Consider the following 17,338-nt stretch of genomic DNA (forward strand, 5'->3'; position numbering starts at 1 on the left):
TTTGGATATTCAGTTCTATGTCTACCTGCCTGACTATATACAGATGCACATACTTGTGAGCGCAAAATTAGAAGCCATTTTTAAACACTTTCCCCTGTGGGTCTACCACACACAAAGGAGGATTCAATCGCTCGGACGACTGGTAGTTGCTTATGGAGCACTTAACCTCTAGGACACCAATTCAAACCCACCCCGTATCAGTAATAACTGAAACATGTTACCATCCCACAGATGTTTCATTTCTACTGTGAAATGAGTTGATAGTTTCAGTCAAGTTCCCAGCATACAGGTATCCAAAACTCAGAATAAAGCCCCATTTACAACTGCATACCTGCCCATAGCCTGACAAAATTCCAGTAAATTGCAAATTTGCATAAATTAATATATTTGCATAAATTCAAACATGAACCACCCGAAGCAGATGCCTTCCTATTTTATAGTTATGCAATAACAAACCCAATTGTAGGGAGATAATTGAATGCATTTGTGGGTAGCTAGAATATTTGATAGGTTCCATATACTGTATGTAAATTCAATAAATAAAGATACCATCTTTATTAAAAGCTTCCCTGCTGTGGTTACAGTATAGCTCCTACTCTCTTTCATGGAAATAAATAGCAAGAAGATGACTGGTGGGGAGGGGGAATTTTTGCTTGCACTATCTCCTAGTTTGAGGTTTATCCCTTGGCCTGCATGCTCACCTAGGAACATAAGGGGAATATACACTTCTACCCCTGTGCAGGCTACCCAGACCTTGGATGCACCCATTGCCACCCCCACACACACTTGCAGCAAGGTGGTGGTGCTGTGAAGCCTTAAAGTGAGAAGTCAAAGTAGAAAGTCAAGCCATTTGAATCAGTTTTGTATAAGAACTGGTAATGACATCTTATGAATGTACATCAGAAAGAAAGCGATCCATACAAACATGCCTTCCCATTTTTAATTCACAAGTATTTGATCTCTGACCTCAGTAAACAACTTGAAAAATTGCAAGAGAGCCCCAAGAACTGCTCAAAGTTTTGAAACTGAAATAAGAGAAAATGAGAAAGTTCAGAAGGGAGAACAAAGAAGAGGAGAGAAATACTTGCTTAGAATTCTGTCTTGTGGATTTGGATAATCTAAATTATGAAAGAAGTCTGAGAAAGAGAAGATGATGTTGAAACTCTTTAGTTTCAGGGATATTTACACACACCAATCACTCTGATTTCATATAAAATCCGCCCACACACAGCACTGAGCCTGCCATCAGAAAAATCCATTCAATTGCTGGAACTTCCCTGTAGACAGGGCCAAACACCTGTAGCCTGAAGGGAAACACAGTGCACTTGGCAAGTCTGAAGCTGGCATTAAATGGCATCACTTTGGCACTTTCAGCAGAGATCCCAAGGACTGAACAACCTTCTTACCCCTCCAGGTTGTCCCTCCAGGTAAGGACTGAGGTATATTGATGAGGAGGTTAAGGACAACTAGCACTGAAAGTGCCTGTTTTACACCAGTTCTGTGAATTAAGAGAAGGCCTCAATCTCCAGGGCTGTCATTCTAGTACTATTCACCAGCACTACATGCCTCTTCCCACGTTTTAATGGAAAATTCTACTTCTTCTGGGCTGGCCTGTGACTTGGACTACACACCCATGCAAGTGAGTAAGAGAGACAGAACTTCCCTTACGTTCCTACACTGTTCACTTGGGCATCTGTGGGGGGGGAATAGGTGGGAAGAGGCACAGAATAGATGGAGCCTTGGCTAAATCTGTCTAATTGCTGACTGGTACAGCTAAGTGAGCACAGAAGGTTGGAGGGATATTTGGAGGGATAATCATTTGCAGCTGGTAGAGGAGAACAGCTAATCACTTCCCCTCCTGGAGCAAAGGGACAGCAGGGAGGGAATTATTATAGACATAGTCCTTCACTATAACTTGCACTCTAGATACACAGTCTAGCAAAGACACATTCTGATGATCCCAAAGTGCTTAATATATTAACTGGTTAAGTAAACGATGGGTAGATTATGTGCTCTTCAAAGGCAGGAGCTGTATCTCTTTTTTTTAAATGTCCATAAATGTAATGTAATCATATAATATTATGGTATTATATAAATTAGTAACAGTAATAACAATTCATGGGGTCTATTTTGCACCCATTGAATTAAATGGACAAACTCCTAATGATTTCCATGGCAGTATAAATATCACTTACACGATTTTATATATCTCACTGTGCCCATCACTAAAATTCATTCACTCCTGTGGTGAAACCCAACAACTGTTTTATCGGGCACAGCAACCCTATACAATAGTTTAGGATAGGCAATGAAGAATACTGTATTCATTTCAAAGTGTAAGAGGAATTTCAGCAAAGCAGAATTTAATTATCCAGCTTGGAATCTGTCCAGGTGAGTAGGGTTAATATCTACACTCTACAGGGCTCCTTTGTGCCAAAACTTATTTTGATGTTATTTAAGGTATAGGGGAAATTGTGTGTGCGTGTGTTTGTGTGTGTGTGTGTTCAGCTGCAAGTATAAACTCAGTTTCCAAATTCTGAGAATCTATATGTGTATTTTTTTCTGTAAATGGATTCCCTTTTGTGTTTTTCTGCTTTCAATTGACCAAGAGATACTTCTTCAACTAGTAATCAAATACACCTCTACCCTGATATAATGTGACCCAATATAACACGAATTTGGATATAAAGTGGTAAAGCAGTGCTCCGAGGGGGTGGGGCTGCGCACTCTTGTGGATCAAAGCAAGTTCGATATAACGCGGTTTCACCTATAACGCAGTAAGATTTTTTGGCTCCCAAGGACAGTGTTATATCAGGGTAGAGGTATATGCCAGAGAATGCATCTCCCAGGAGATAGCAACTTGCCACCCACCATGTCTGGGGCAAGGAAATATTGTGTGTTATGTGCATTGTAAATAACTATATTAGTAATACCTTGCACTTACATAGTGCCTTCCAACCAAAGGTCTTAAGGTACATTACAATGGTGTGTAAATATGTACATCTGCATTTCACAGATGGTGAAAATGACACAGAATAAGGTAAAAGGACTTGCTCAAAGTCACAAAATAAATCAGTGCCAGAGCCTGTAACAGAACCCCTGTTTTATGTTCCCCAGATCCCTGTTCTAGCCACTAGGACTAGACTATGATGTCTCGTAGCTGCCTTTACAGCTGAAACCCTGACCCCACTGAAGTCAATGGGAGTTCTGCAGTTGATTTCAATGAGGCCAGGATTTCATCCATATTTGTTCAACTCCAACTAAGAGTCCAATAGCACTTGTAATTGGCAGTTACTCAGAATCAGCTTTATGCCGCATCCAAAAAAAGCAGAATTTTCCCTATCTTATCAAACTGGCCAAGAGTACAACCCAAAGTGATATGACTGCAGATGTACTTAATAAAAGGTTCACCTAGTGCTTGTTATTATATTTAGTCTCCTGTGGTAAAATGTAATAATTCAGGCAGAGTATGGCCAACATTTTCACTTAGAGGTGTCTCAGAATATCTATCTCATGTACTGTTCAGTCACAGACTCAGTAAAAGGTCCATTTTTGGGAGAGGGGACCTGAATAATTTTACTCGATGAAATATTCTTTTTATAATAAATACTAAGTTAAATCAATATTCTGTGATGATGGAAACTTGTTTATAATCTTTCAGAGATGGGTTTGTCACAGCCATAAAGGACTCTGTTCAAACGCTTCAAAGTACTTCTGTTATGGTGTCTGGTGTTTCAAAAATTAATAAATAGGCTGAGCACAAATAGGACTGCTTCAAATATAATGATTCTTGCTGAGAAAAATGTTCTCTCTGCATTCTGTTGGGACAGAGATGATTGCATGATGGCAGCCTCCTGTATACTTCATTTTCTAAACACATCAACTGCAATCTTAACAACAAAGAAATAAGAAATAAAACTATTTGGAGATAAATAAATAATAAAGCTAAGTGACTGAAAACCCCTCCAATAACCATGCACCCTGTTATTGCATGCATCTACTCTTTCTGACTTCCCAGTAATGGCTGCTTGGCTAATGGCACACAGAGGAACTAGATGCATACTGCAAACAATTTTCTGTAACTATTAGCTCAAATTTTTAAATGGACAGCTTCCAGCTATGTGCCCTGTGTAGCCTTGTCCTCACTAGGAAAAAAGGTGCATTCTTAACTCGAGGCAGCTAACCTGAAGAAACATCCTAGTGAAGACAAGGCAGTTAGAGCCAAGAGCTAGCAGGTGAAGGTAAACCCTGGAAGAACCTGAATTCCTGTTTCCCTTGGGGGGTGGGGATCAGGCATTTCCTGATCAGCCTCTGGCCCTCATCATCCCTATGGCTCTCCCCCTACCCTTCTTGTTCCCTACGACTCCCTTTTTGTAATGGAAGTAGCCTGAGGATCACTGGTTACTGGCCCTTGTCTGGAGGTATCACAAGGTGGAAGGCTGCTGGAAAGAGGAGATTCACTTTCCCTCTATTTCTTAGCTTAGTCCCTTTTCCCTGAATGCCTTAAAGGCAGTTTTCATAAGCCCCACAGACTCTGAGGCAGAGTTTAGACTGAAATCCCTCTGGAGGAGCTAAGAGAGCAGCTGGATCTCATTCAGCTTTGCCTTCTGAGGGCAGTGGGTTGCTGCTGCTCAAGTGGGAGCAAGTAGGAGGAATGTTTCCTGTTCCAGGGGCCGTGGTGGCTTCTGTAGCTGAAAAAGGAGGAATGACTTGCTTTGCTCTGTGTGAAAAGCCTGCCAGTGCCTCAGGTGGTATTGTGGAGGCAGCTGCAGACCAATGCCTGGGCAGAAATGCTATTAGGCCTATGAGGCCTGTTGCATTGTTTTCTGTGTTCATGCCTTTCTCTCGGCTCCACAGGTAATGATGCTCCACCTGCTTGAGACAGAGGTAACGGGGTTTGGGAGCCAAGAACACCCTGTGTCGAAAAGGGATGATATCATCAAAGGGTCTAACTGTACTGTCTCTGCCTGTGGACAGGGAAGAACTTTATCCACACATCTGGACTGCTACAGAAGACCAGAGAGGAATATTATATTATATCTTGATAAAAGAAAGGCATATATACAATGTTATTGTTATTATGATATCACACACATTCTACATAGAGCCAGAGGGACAAATTCTAAACTCGGGCACAAGTTCTAATCCTAATCCAGAGGCCAAGTAGCTGGGGTAAACTCTAGGTATATGTTCGGAGGGGAAGTGGAAAGGAATCCTTTCTCCTCAGGTCACAGAATGGCTCTGGAGATGCTCGGCAGAGGCTATGCCTGTCTTGTGGCTGTAGCACCTGATTCTCTGGTGCTAAGTGCCCTCCTTTTCTTGCATCTCCTCTCCAAATCTTGCTCCCTCCACCTTGTGCAGGAAACCTGAACCAGTTTAGCTGCCAGGGGACTGTCTGTGCAGACAGGAATAGAATTTGAAGGTTCAGGTTTTACTGCATGTTTGCAGTAGCTGTAGAAGCTCCAGTAACACAGACCCCCCCTTCCCCTTGGCAGATATGTGAGGTTGAATATCTTTAAAACAACATTGAGCTGGCTATTTGCTGTTAAAAATATTTTCACACACAAAGGAAATACACAGTAAAAATCCTTCTATAGAGACAATTTCCAGTTCCACCTCACTTGTGCAAAATGTCTACAAAATGCACCAAAATGAGTGATTCTCTCACACATTTAGTGCCATATGCTCATGCTTTTTGGGTTTCTTCCCCCTCCTTGGTGCAAATTAATAATCCTACTACAATTTCCCTCTCAAGAAATCTCAGTACAAGTGTTCATCTATACTTACATAGGAATCTATAATTTCTGAAATAATATAGGGCTCTCGTCCACGAACACATCTGCATTTGTGTCAAGCCATAGCATCTCAGGGCTTCCTGTCATTCAGCAGTCACATTTGGCGGTCCCTTAGCAATACTTTGAAGGACTGGCACCACTAAAAGGGAGCGTTGGGGAGGGGATGTTAAGAGGGAAAGGCATGACAGACAGTGACTGTATTAGTTACTCCAGCTCTTGACAGAAAGCCCAATGCTTTTTCTGTGGTTGAGGCGTGTGACAGGTTTTTTTTTTTGTTTGTTTGTTTTTAAAAGAGGCCAGAAAAAAACCTGCCAGAGGTTCATGTTTTACATAAACCTGCAGTCGAGACTTCACAAAGAAAATCTATGCACTTTTTATTTCTGGTTCAGAGGATTTACATGCTCTGTCTAATGATCTGGGCCTTCAGCACTGGGTAATGCTTCCCAGTCCCCAGCTTAGTGCTCATGTAAAATTGAAGCACTTTTGAGGCAGTTTAGAGCCTGCAGATGAATCTCAATGTGCAGGCAAAAGGCATAATGGCTGTTTAGCACTTTGCAAGAAGAGGCTGAGGAAATCATGAAAAAACCAACAAACAAACAAACTATTGAACTGCAGCCATCTGGGAAGCCAACAGAGAGCTTCTGAATTTTGAAAAGCATGTTTACACTGCGTTTGTGTAACCAGGGAAGGGAAAATTAAAAATAAATGTGATTTTTTTCCCCAAAAGGGTAAGTATATATGCCAAGGTTCTTTCAGTTTGGGGTGTACACACACACACACACACACACACACACACACACACACACACACACACACACACACACCACCTAATTTAAGTGAGCTTTGAGAAGCTGCACTGAAGTAAAAGTGCCTTATTTCCATGATTTTGATGCCGTGTCACAGTTCAGTGGCTGGTATAGATGTTGTGGGAATAAGGACAACCAACAACGTGACACAAGGGGTCACTAGGGAGCCTTTCTGAGTAGGTGTCCTTTTTCTTAGTCCATGATGTGGCAGAACAGGGGCTGGGGGGGAGAAGTGTAAAATCACCACTTTTTTCTTTTGCCAGTTAGGGATTGCATTTCACAGTCGACTAAGAAATCTTGAGAACTTAAAAAGAAAAAAACAACAAACAACAAAGGACACGCAGCTGCTTTCAAAGGTTCTTTTGTCCAGTGCACTGTCAAGTTAAGTGACTTTCATCAGATAGATATGCAGTGGCTCTGGGAATTTACTGCCTTGTTCCCGCATCCAGAGTGGTCAGGCTAACAGTGAGAGCGCCACCTCCTGGCCACTGAGAGATATTTTTTAGTTTGTAGGAGATAAAAGAATGATGGGGGTGGGGGGGGAGGCAGCATAGTGGTGACAGTGGGACTGCATGGGATGTAAGTCAGTGCAGAATTTGGTCCGGAGAATCAAACCACTGAGAGGTGAAATAGACCTTTTTGGTCATATATGTGAAAATTTTCAGAAGTCTCCAGAACTTTTGTTTGCCTCCATTTTTCCAGGTGCCAAGCTTGAGACCCGTGGTTTCAACTCTTTGTTGCCACCTTAGTCAAAAAACATCACAAAGCACTAAAGGATCAAAAACTAAATCCAAATGAAAACACAATCCCTTTCAATAAATCACTGCTCCTCAGCCCTGACAAATCTAAAATCCCCAATCAGTAGTGCAAATAACCCCACTTAAAATCCCCAAATGTTCAAGATGCTAAACCAGCACCAGTACGACCAACAAGACTGGTACCACAAGAAATTGGGAAGAACAAGTCAAAAACAGCAACAAGAGTTTTGAATGGAAAGAATAAAGGAGGGCTGGGGTGTAGATAATTTGAGACTGCGGTGAGTGTAGGAGTGTCCCAGGGAACCTATTGGGAGTTGGATGGGATCAACAGGAAGGTAGGCTGTAGCAAAGTTGACAGCTGGAGGGGAGAAAAGGCATGGAGATAATCAGGGTGGGCATCCTCAAATGGCTCAAATTAATGAGATAAAATCCAGGCAGCTCATTTCTTAATCAAAAATAATTTTACTTGTTCTCTCATTACTGCACATCATGGACCCAGTCCACAACACAGCCAGAGAGATGAGCAGCATGCACCACCCTCTGCTGGACAAACAGGGGACCAGAGCCAGAGAACACCAGACAGGGAAGATAGCTGAGTGGAAGTTAACCCTGCTATAACAAATAATAGTAATAATAATATCTAAATAGCAGCTTTTATCCATAGGTCCCCAAAGCACTTTCCACAAGTGAGCAAGCATTAGTATTCCCATTTTACAGATGAGGAAACTGAGGCAAAGAGCGGTTGAATGATTTGCGCAAGGACACACAATGAGTCAATAGCAAAGTCTGCTTTAGAATCCGAGACTTCTGGCTCCCCAGTCCAGTGTCCTATCCCATGGATCCCACAGCCCCTCACAGAAGCAGCATTAACTCCTTCTCATTGGCTGCTAGCCCCCATGAAGACGTTGTAGGATGCAGATATGGAATGGACAGGCAATGGCAGAAATTTGTCTGCAGGAGAGGAAAGGACCTGGAGGCAATGAAGACAGTTCTAGGATCCTCGTGCTTGCCTTCTGCTTTCTTTTGGATTCTGGGGATCAATGGGGGTTGAAGACCTCAGCCCCTTCCCAAACTAAATGAGTGAAAATTCCTCTTCTTGCAGGATAGGATGTGGAGGAACCTCTAAAAAGTGACTTTATATGGTTTCCAGGAAAGCCTTTCTTTTGTGAGTTTCTGCCACAGGAGGGGAATATCCAGCCCAGTGTTCTTAATCCACATAGCCTAATAAAACAATTTATCTGAAGTAATTAGGAAGTGCTTTATTATGATATTTTCCCCTACGTGTGAAGCATTTGGGATTTTTGTAGTGTAAAGTTTGCTTTCACATCTGCAAAACCATCCACCATCTTGAATTTGTGTCTCAGAACACAGCAATTCCCTATTCCCAATTCTGAAGCATTAAAAACTACTGTTTATCTGTACAGTTGTGTTATTTTCACTATATTCAAGCTAAAAGTAGAAAGCTTTTTCCACTTTGAAAAATAGCCACAGGGGTCTTGCTGTTGGCTGCTACCTTGGTCTTGATCCACAGAGGGCCAAGTTCCCTGCAGCTGGTTTTGAAGCTGTAAAAGCTGTGGGGTAGATAAAGCTTTTATTGTACTAATGATGCTTATTCTCACACAATCTTCATCCTCATGAGAGGTTCCTATATGGCTACTGGGAGAGATGTGGAAGAAGAGAGAGGCTTGAGTGACATTTAAAGTGACAGCACTCTCAAATGTTTTTGTGTGGTGGTGGTCGGGGGGGACATTTGTGTGGGTTTATTATTAATTATTATTATTATGCATTAAAGAAAACACACTGTATTTTACTGAAGAGTTACGGACCTGTGGAGAAATACAGCTATCAAGTTTTTCATCACTAGCTGACCACGTTTTGGGACATGTATGTTTACACTCTCTCTTTCAGTTATAACACCCTCCAGTCAAATGGCAGTCAGGACAGAAATTGGTATGGTTACTGATGTGCTACCATCAGTTTATGTATAGTGCTCATACTTGCCAACATTTGAAAACTATTAATAGGAATAAAGGGATGTATTCTTAAACTTCATTGAAATGTATTTGGACTAGGAGAGAGTATTGGCTCGGGAAAAGTAGAAAACTGGCAATATTTTGCTGAAAAATGGTTATTCTAAATGAGGATGGTTGGTATTTCTGAAGGTTTTGATTTGACAGAACATGAACAGTAAAAAAAAGGTCATGACAATAACATAATGAAAACAACAATCCTAATTTATAATTTGTAGCAACCCTTATTAAAACAACACTACAGTATTCTACCCTCATGATCCAAAACACAACAGGCTACACAATAGCAACACTCCAGCATTTGGGACCATTAATGTAGGAGGCCATTTCTTTAGTATTTTTAATAAGGGATACCAACAAATTTGGTAATGGAAGTAGCTTTTCTTTCTGCCCTTTAGAGACCTACCTAAAAATACAGTGGATTGAGGGGTGATGCCAGAACAATGAGAGGGAAAGTGAGGTTTAGGAGGGAAGATAAGCTTGAAAGAATGTGTGGAAAAGGGTGTGGAAGATGACAAAAAGGAACATCTGTACACACAAATAATAAGAAAAAACATTACAAAAGACAAGTCCATCTTGGGATTAGGGTGACCAGATGTCCCGATTTTATAGGGACAGTCCCGATTTTTGGGTCTTTTTCTTATATAGGTTCCTATTACCCCCCACCCACTGTCCCAATTTTTCACATTTGCTGTCTGGTCACCCTGCTTGGGATTGTATTATGACAAGCCACTTTAAGCTCTGTTCTTGGAGTTCTTGATGTTACAAGGAATTATAGCCATGGCAATACATGGTCTCATGCCCATTTTCTATTTATATTTACTCCACCCTAGAGCTATTTTCACACTGGAAATAATGAGTCTTACATTCTCTCTACTGAAATAAATATTTCTAGAGTGGAACTGAAGTAAATTACCTTTTTCAGAAAATTACCTTTTAGAAACAATTTTTTTAACAAAAATGTGTTACGGGTCAAAAGGAGCATGAGTCAGGCAATCCTCATTGAATAGTCAAAACTCCACACCACTAGTGCAGTAGCTAAAATAAGGAATGCTGGTGGCATCTAAAAGAAGCTGTGCTAAATAGATTAACGGGGCCTTGACATGAAGGTAATGCAGATTTTCCCAGTCTCCCCAAAATGCTGTGGTATAAACACCCGAATAAGCAGTTTTCATTTTGTGTATGTACACTTAATTAGTACTTGCTTAAAATGGCACAGTGACAGCCCTGCAAACAGAAGTGCTGTCTTTATTCATGGAAGTGGAACTACATGAAGTATTTTGCAAAGAAACAACACTTTGGAAGTTTTAGCTTTTTGTCAATGTTATGTATCAGACAGAAATACTACTTTCACCAGAGTGTAGTTTTGTGAATCCAGTTCAGGGCAGGCGAATAAAGAGCCCAGGGAAGCATTTAGGAAGAGAAGCTTTGAAAAATAGTAACAAACTCCCATATTCTGGTGTTACCATTGTAGGCAATCTGGGTTGGGGGAGAAGAGCAGAGAGGTAGCATTCAAGTGGATGTTCCTTGAGCCATTCTCCTTGCTGAGGACAGAATGGCTCAGGAAAGCCATTTGCTATGAACTATTCTTTACTGCTGCTCCCAAAGGAAGTGTGCACTCCCACTAGAGCCTGCTACTGAAGGCAGTTGTGAACAGAGGAATTGGAGACCTGGTCTGACTCCAAACAAAATGACTCCAAAGGGGCATGGTCCTCTTCTTTGGTGGCATGGCCAGGCCTCAGACTCCCTATGCCTCCTCTCTGCCAGTGAGTTCCACTGTGCAAGTTAGAGGCATCCCCCGCCTAGCACTCAAAGGTCCTTATTCTGCCGTGCTCCTTCTTGGGAGCTTTGAAGAAGGGATAAACAGACTCCATATGCCCTCTTCTCCCTGTGCACCTGAGCAAGACAATGCATAGGCAAAACACTAACATTAGCTAAATGACCTAAAGTGCCTATTTAGTAAGCAGCTGCAGCACTAGGAAATAATGGTTTCAAATGTTCTTTTCTCCTTGGCTGAAGGAGACGGAGACGAAGAGTATATCGGGGGCACTGCAATGTACAACAAGAGTGCGTCTATAGAGCATTTCTGGATATTTCTGCAGACATCATTCCAAAATATATACAAACTGAAAAGGGCAAAAAACCCAGAAGTAAGTTCTCTGTGGGCCTGATTCTTTTCTGTTGTGCATCCAGTGCAGTCCATTTTGATTTGGTAGCATTTAACCTTGCTTTGAACAGATGTAAAGCACTATACAAGATGTAAAGTCCTGGAGACTCAATGCACGCGTATCTGCATTGCTGTCTGTACTGCAGAAATGGGAAATATTTTCACATAAAAAGCAAATGCACCAACAATTCCTTATCCACAATCATTTTCAGTTGCACAATAATTCAAAATAAAAAATGTGCACAAATCACACTAATGATTATTGATGCTCTTGCCCTTCCCGTGCTGTATCAATGACATTTTCTTGGCCCCAAAAGCACTAGTTCTGCAGTGTTTGTTTCCTTTCTTTGCTGTTATCTTGTATGATAGTAGCTTAGAACATTAAATATATGCCCTTCTTCCTACTTTCATCTTCTCGCTTTAAAACAAAATATCGCCAATGTTCACTTCAATATATTTTATTTTGTTCTGTGTTAATATCAAAATACTGCAGTAAAAACATAAAAAAGGACTGCATCTTGGCTTGCCATTCCATGCATGCATGAAATGATGAGGCCAGATATGCTGTGCACTGATGAAGAACAAAGCACCCATTTGGACATCTTTAAGAAAATGCTTAACTTTTAATAGAGGAAGAAAATTCCAATGGGGCTGAAGATCAAAAACAGAGTTCAAAGATCTTCCAGATAAGACGCTTCTGTTTTCTTGGAATTGACTCTAAGTATATTTGCACGGTTCTATTACCAGGCTAATTTAATTTAATAAATAAGTCTAGAACATCCTGTCACCTTTTACTATTCTCAGTGTCTCTGACCAGTTGCAATAGTTCCTATGGAGATTGGCTGAGTCCATATGCATACTCTCTGAGGCTACTAATGCTTTAGTTACTGCTCTAAAATACTCCATGGTGCAAAGCACCTACACAACATCCCAACTTTGTAATAATAACTTCCTCAACTTACACAGAGAAGAGATACAAATGTTTCTTTTTCTCTTTAAAAAAACTAACCCTCCTACACCATTTACTATTTCTGTCCAGCAAGTCTTTTTGTTAGGAGCAGGATTGCACCCTGATTCTACATCCTGCATCACTGCTGGCGTACCACCTGGCATATGCTGTGCAGCCTTAGCATTTATTAACACTAAACAAATTTCCCATATCAGGGAGATCCACAACTGTTTTTGCACAAGTTTCATTCACAGTGTTTCCAAAGCTTCAGAGTTCATGGACAGCTGAAAACTTATTTCTCTCTCCTTATGTTTTACCTTTTAATTGGAAGATAAGTTACTGCACCAAATACTTTTAGCATTGCACCTTTATTTCATATTCTTCTCTCTTCTCTGTATTCTGATTACTTTTTTTAAAGTAAAGAGTGCATGATTAGACTTTATTATTTTGCTTCTGCATTTCATTACCTTTTTGTCTTGTTCTTCTTGTCATTGCTTTGCTACAAGAGGACTTAAGAGAGAAAATCTGGTTCTCAGATGGCATTTTAGAAACAACTCAGCAGGCTTTCCTGCTTGTTGTTTGAGGGATAGCATGGCAGAACCACAGCAAAGAGAAATGTGCCTACGTCTCAGTCACTCGGGTCATATGACTGACATGGAAGGATGAAACTCAAGCAGCATTTAGGATAAAAGTGTCGTCAGGGCCGGTGCAAGGAAGTTTCGCGCCCTAGGCAAAACTTCCACCTTGTGCCACCTGCCCACCCAGCTAACCCCGCCCCCCTACAGCAGTTAACCACGCCCCCCACCTCCCACCCGAGGAGCCCCCCCACGGCAGCTAACCCAGCCCCCCGCCCGGGGAGCCCCCCCCGGCAGCAGCTACCCCCCTCTGCAGCTAACCCTGCCCGGGGAGCCCCCCTCCACGGCAGCTAATCCTGCCTGGGGAGACTCCCTCCCAACCCCCGTGGCAGCTAACCCCGCCTGGGGAGCCCACCCAGCTCACCTCGGCTCCGCCTCCTCCGCTGAGCACGCCGGCATCGCTCTAATTCTCTTCCCCTCCCAGGCTTGCGGCGCCAATTGGAGGAGACTTAGAGCGGGGGCTGTGTGCTCAACAGAGGAGGCGGAGCCGAGGTGAGCTGGGGTGGGAACGGTTCCCCTGTGTGCCCCATCCCGTTACTGTGAGTCGTCCTCCCCGCGCCCCTCCGCCCCAGCTCACCTCCACTCCACCTCCTCACCTGAGCGGGCTTTTAGGTGCCCTCAACCACTAGGTGCCCTAGGCGGCTGCCTAGTTTGCCTAAGTGGTTGCACCGGCCCTGAGTGTTGTATAACTGAAATCCTTTTTAGCTCTGGTTCATTATTATAGGCTTACTTGTGGCATTGACTGACTGTTAGTTGTGCTGGAAAACGGAATTGCCCCAGGGAGACAAAATTCCTCTCTGGGGCTCCCTGGCACGTGGAATAGGGGATACCTGCTGCTGCATGCTCCTTGCATTCTCCCCAACTGCATATCTACTTAAGGGCACAATATGGCTTTATGGACGGTGTCTATCTAACCTGTTTGGGGTAATGACCTCAATGAAATTGTGTTACGGAAGAAAAAAGGGGTGCGGGGGGGAGAGAACAACAATTCTTAGGGTTTGGCCTGACAAATATAACCCATCTGAGCAGATCAAGAAGTTACCAATATCTACCAGGTTAGAATTTACTACACTGGTGGAGGATACTAACAGAGGCTGCATAGGCCCAAATAAGGTGTAATCAATGCAGTGACCCAGTGACACATGAACGGGCAAAGCTCTTTGCTAGCCTGATGGATGCAGGCTACTAAGCTGCTGATCTAGTATGTTTAATGATCGTAGGTTCTATTTTAGGCATGTCTATCATTTCTCAGAAATGAATTGCGGCCCATGCTCTCATACAACTTTTTCTCAAAGTCAACCAGCTCCAGACAAGTTTCTTCAATGGCTTTGCAAGAGGTTATATTATCTAAATCTATTACTTCTGTTTTCCCTTGCCTGCAAAGTCAATACGAATTCTCTTCCAGGGATTCTCAGTCCCATTTCCAATGATGGTAGGATGCGCCAGCAGACATATCACACTTTATGTCCATATCCAAACTTGGCTGCAAAATCCAGCTTCTGAGGACAGCTTTCAGTTCAACAATTCCAGTGTGGCTATCATGCAATTGTACTAACAATCTGATTTGCAAGGATTTTTGGTAGCCCCCTGCAGAAATTCCACAAGGCAGAATCTCTCACTCCTGTGAGCTCAGTTTTTGGAAGTGGTTTAGGCTGTTCATCATTTAGAACATTCACACAGCCTTCAGATATATCTTCTTTTAAGATAGGGACATTTACATTCTCTGCTGCAATTTCTTTTGCAGCTTTGGGAAGATCTTCCAAAATCAGATTTCGAAAATGGGATTAGATTGCAATGGATTTTTCACCTGTATTAGCAACCAGAATAAACACATCAGCAATTCTGTGTTTTTACTGATTATCTATAATGGATGGGAGTAGGGTGACCAGACAGCAAGTGTGAAAAATCGGGACAGGAAGTGGGGGGTAATAAGAGCCCATATAAGAAAAAGACCCAAAAATCAGGACTGTCCCTATAAAATCAGGACATCTGGTTGCCCTAGAGGGGAGAAAGATGCCATGTTAACATCAGAGCCCATCTCTCTCTGTAATCTAGCAACTGCTCATATTTGGTCCAAACATTTTTATAGAAGCTATTTTCCCTAATCAATGTAAACTTCTTCCCATTCTGAAACTCTAGAGATGTTGTAATTCCATATATTCTCAGATCCTCTTTTCCTATCTTGTCATAGTGGGTTTTTTTTTTCCTTTAGTGAAGGCTCTGGGAATGAAGATGTTGGGTCCTTTTCCCATCTGGCACTTTACTTGGTAGGATTCCACCAACCGCATAGCTGAGACATGACGTTAACATTAGACACATGCTAACCTTCATGGGTTTTCCAGCTAAGCAGCTGGGATACTACACAAGTTTGGGAGATTTTCAGATTCATTTTCTCTGCTTCTGCTCTGCATAGTCATATTTAGCTCAGTATTTCTAACCTGTGATCAAAGTATACTCACACAAATAGCAGTGACTTCTCAGTCTGTTCAAATACCCTTTTCTCAGTTCAAACCCAAATGGGTGGTAGGTGCTGTCCAGAAAGGGGCCATAAGTAGGATGGTTAAAAGATTCCCTCATTTCTATTTGGGGTGCAGGAGAAAAAGATGGCACTTGCACCCTAGATGTAATTTCTACCTCCATGTGCCATGGCAGCAGTAAATCTGAACTCATGAGCATAAAGATATATTTGGACACAACAAGCTGGCTTGGTTTGTTGACTGAGTACAAATGAATATTGCAACTGTTATTGTGCTCATCCACCCCATGGTCTGCAATGAAGAATAGGAAATGATTTGTTTTATCATTTGAGGCAGATGATCTACAGTTATTTTCCTTAAACCCACTGCTACATTATGAAAGCGATCCTAGATTTGGCATCTTTATGTGAAGTGTTCTTCCTCCTCCTGCTATCAGAAGCAATTAAGAGCAGGAATTTAAAAACAAACATTAAGAACAGTTTTTTCCTCTCGCCTACATGGATATAGCACTATTGATTTCAATGGAGTTACACTTTATTTACTTCAGCGTAACTGAAAAGAGAATCGGGTCTCTAATACTAAAAAGTGACCCTTGACTGCATTTTACAGTATAGCAATTATAGGCATTATTCAGTTTCTGAATGTTAATGCTAATAAACCTTACTGAAGAAATGAAATGAAAACTGAATTCACTGAAAGCCAGGGAAAGTTCATTCCAGTGGATTCCCAGTCTTACATGAATTATGAAACTAGGAGATGTACTAAGTAATTGAAGTATTCCCCTCTTCCAGTCTTCTTCCTGTACAGTCACTTTGCAACCTGTTGGACGATCCTATTACAACTAACAGTCAAACATAGCCAAAGGCTTTTTATCCCTGATTCTCCTTTCTGCAATGCTCCCCCCCCACCCCGCCCATCTTTCTCTTTCTCAAGCTGAGCTTTTGAACTCTGCGCAAATAAATGAGCTGAAACAAATAAAACCCAGGTCACATGAGACTTTCAAGACATCTGGTGGAGTTATTTTTCTGAATAATTAGACCAAGTGGTGGTGCAATTCCCAAATGAAAGCTACTTTCTTGCTTGATATTCGGTTATTTTTCATAGCCATCAAGACAGCAATAAGCCCCACTTCCCTCCCCTGCACGTGACTCAAACCTTATTGGATTACCAGTCTTTCCAAACTGGGACAATCACATCTTTGATACGGGCTTATTTATAGCTCAAGTTTTTAAGCCTCTTTGTTTCCTTTATATTTTGAGGGCCCTATTAATCTTCCATGGAAGTCGATGGGAGTTTTTGGCATTGATTAGATTAGGATTGGACATTTAGCCTCTTTCTTTCATTTCTTCCAGATTTACTATAGGTCTCTCTAGTACCAAGTCAACGTAGCAGGCTGCAGAATATAATAGAACAGCAGCCAGTTGCATGCTCTGGAGTCAGTATGTTGTTCCTGGCTGGGGGAATATTGTATCTTCCCATTATTTCTCTGCCTGAGAAACCGTAATTTCTCCTTTTCCATGTTCTCTCCTTTTAAACCTTCAACATAAGAGTGCTCCAAAAGCTCCTCAGAACTTGTCTAACATTGTGCTCCCATAGCGTGACTACAAGTAATTTGGAATTGACTAATTAGAGAACTGAGCAAGGAAGCCAGTTCTGTGAAGTAGTGAGCAGCAGTATAGGTGGAGAAATCACTGAGTTTTTTTATGAGCACACAATTGGGC

General features: G+C 41.9%; 1 protein-coding gene across 9 annotated transcripts in view; it reads right to left on the reverse strand.

Moving 5' to 3' along the window:
* The window catches only part of UNC5C (unc-5 netrin receptor C), a 346,384-nt gene that overhangs the window by 107,637 nt on the left and 221,409 nt on the right, over nt 1-17,338 (reverse strand). The window lies entirely within an intron of this gene.

This window comes from Mauremys reevesii, linkage group 5, assembly GCF_016161935.1.
Source record: "Mauremys reevesii isolate NIE-2019 linkage group 5, ASM1616193v1, whole genome shotgun sequence".
Classification (NCBI taxonomy): domain Eukaryota; kingdom Metazoa; phylum Chordata; order Testudines; family Geoemydidae; genus Mauremys; species Mauremys reevesii.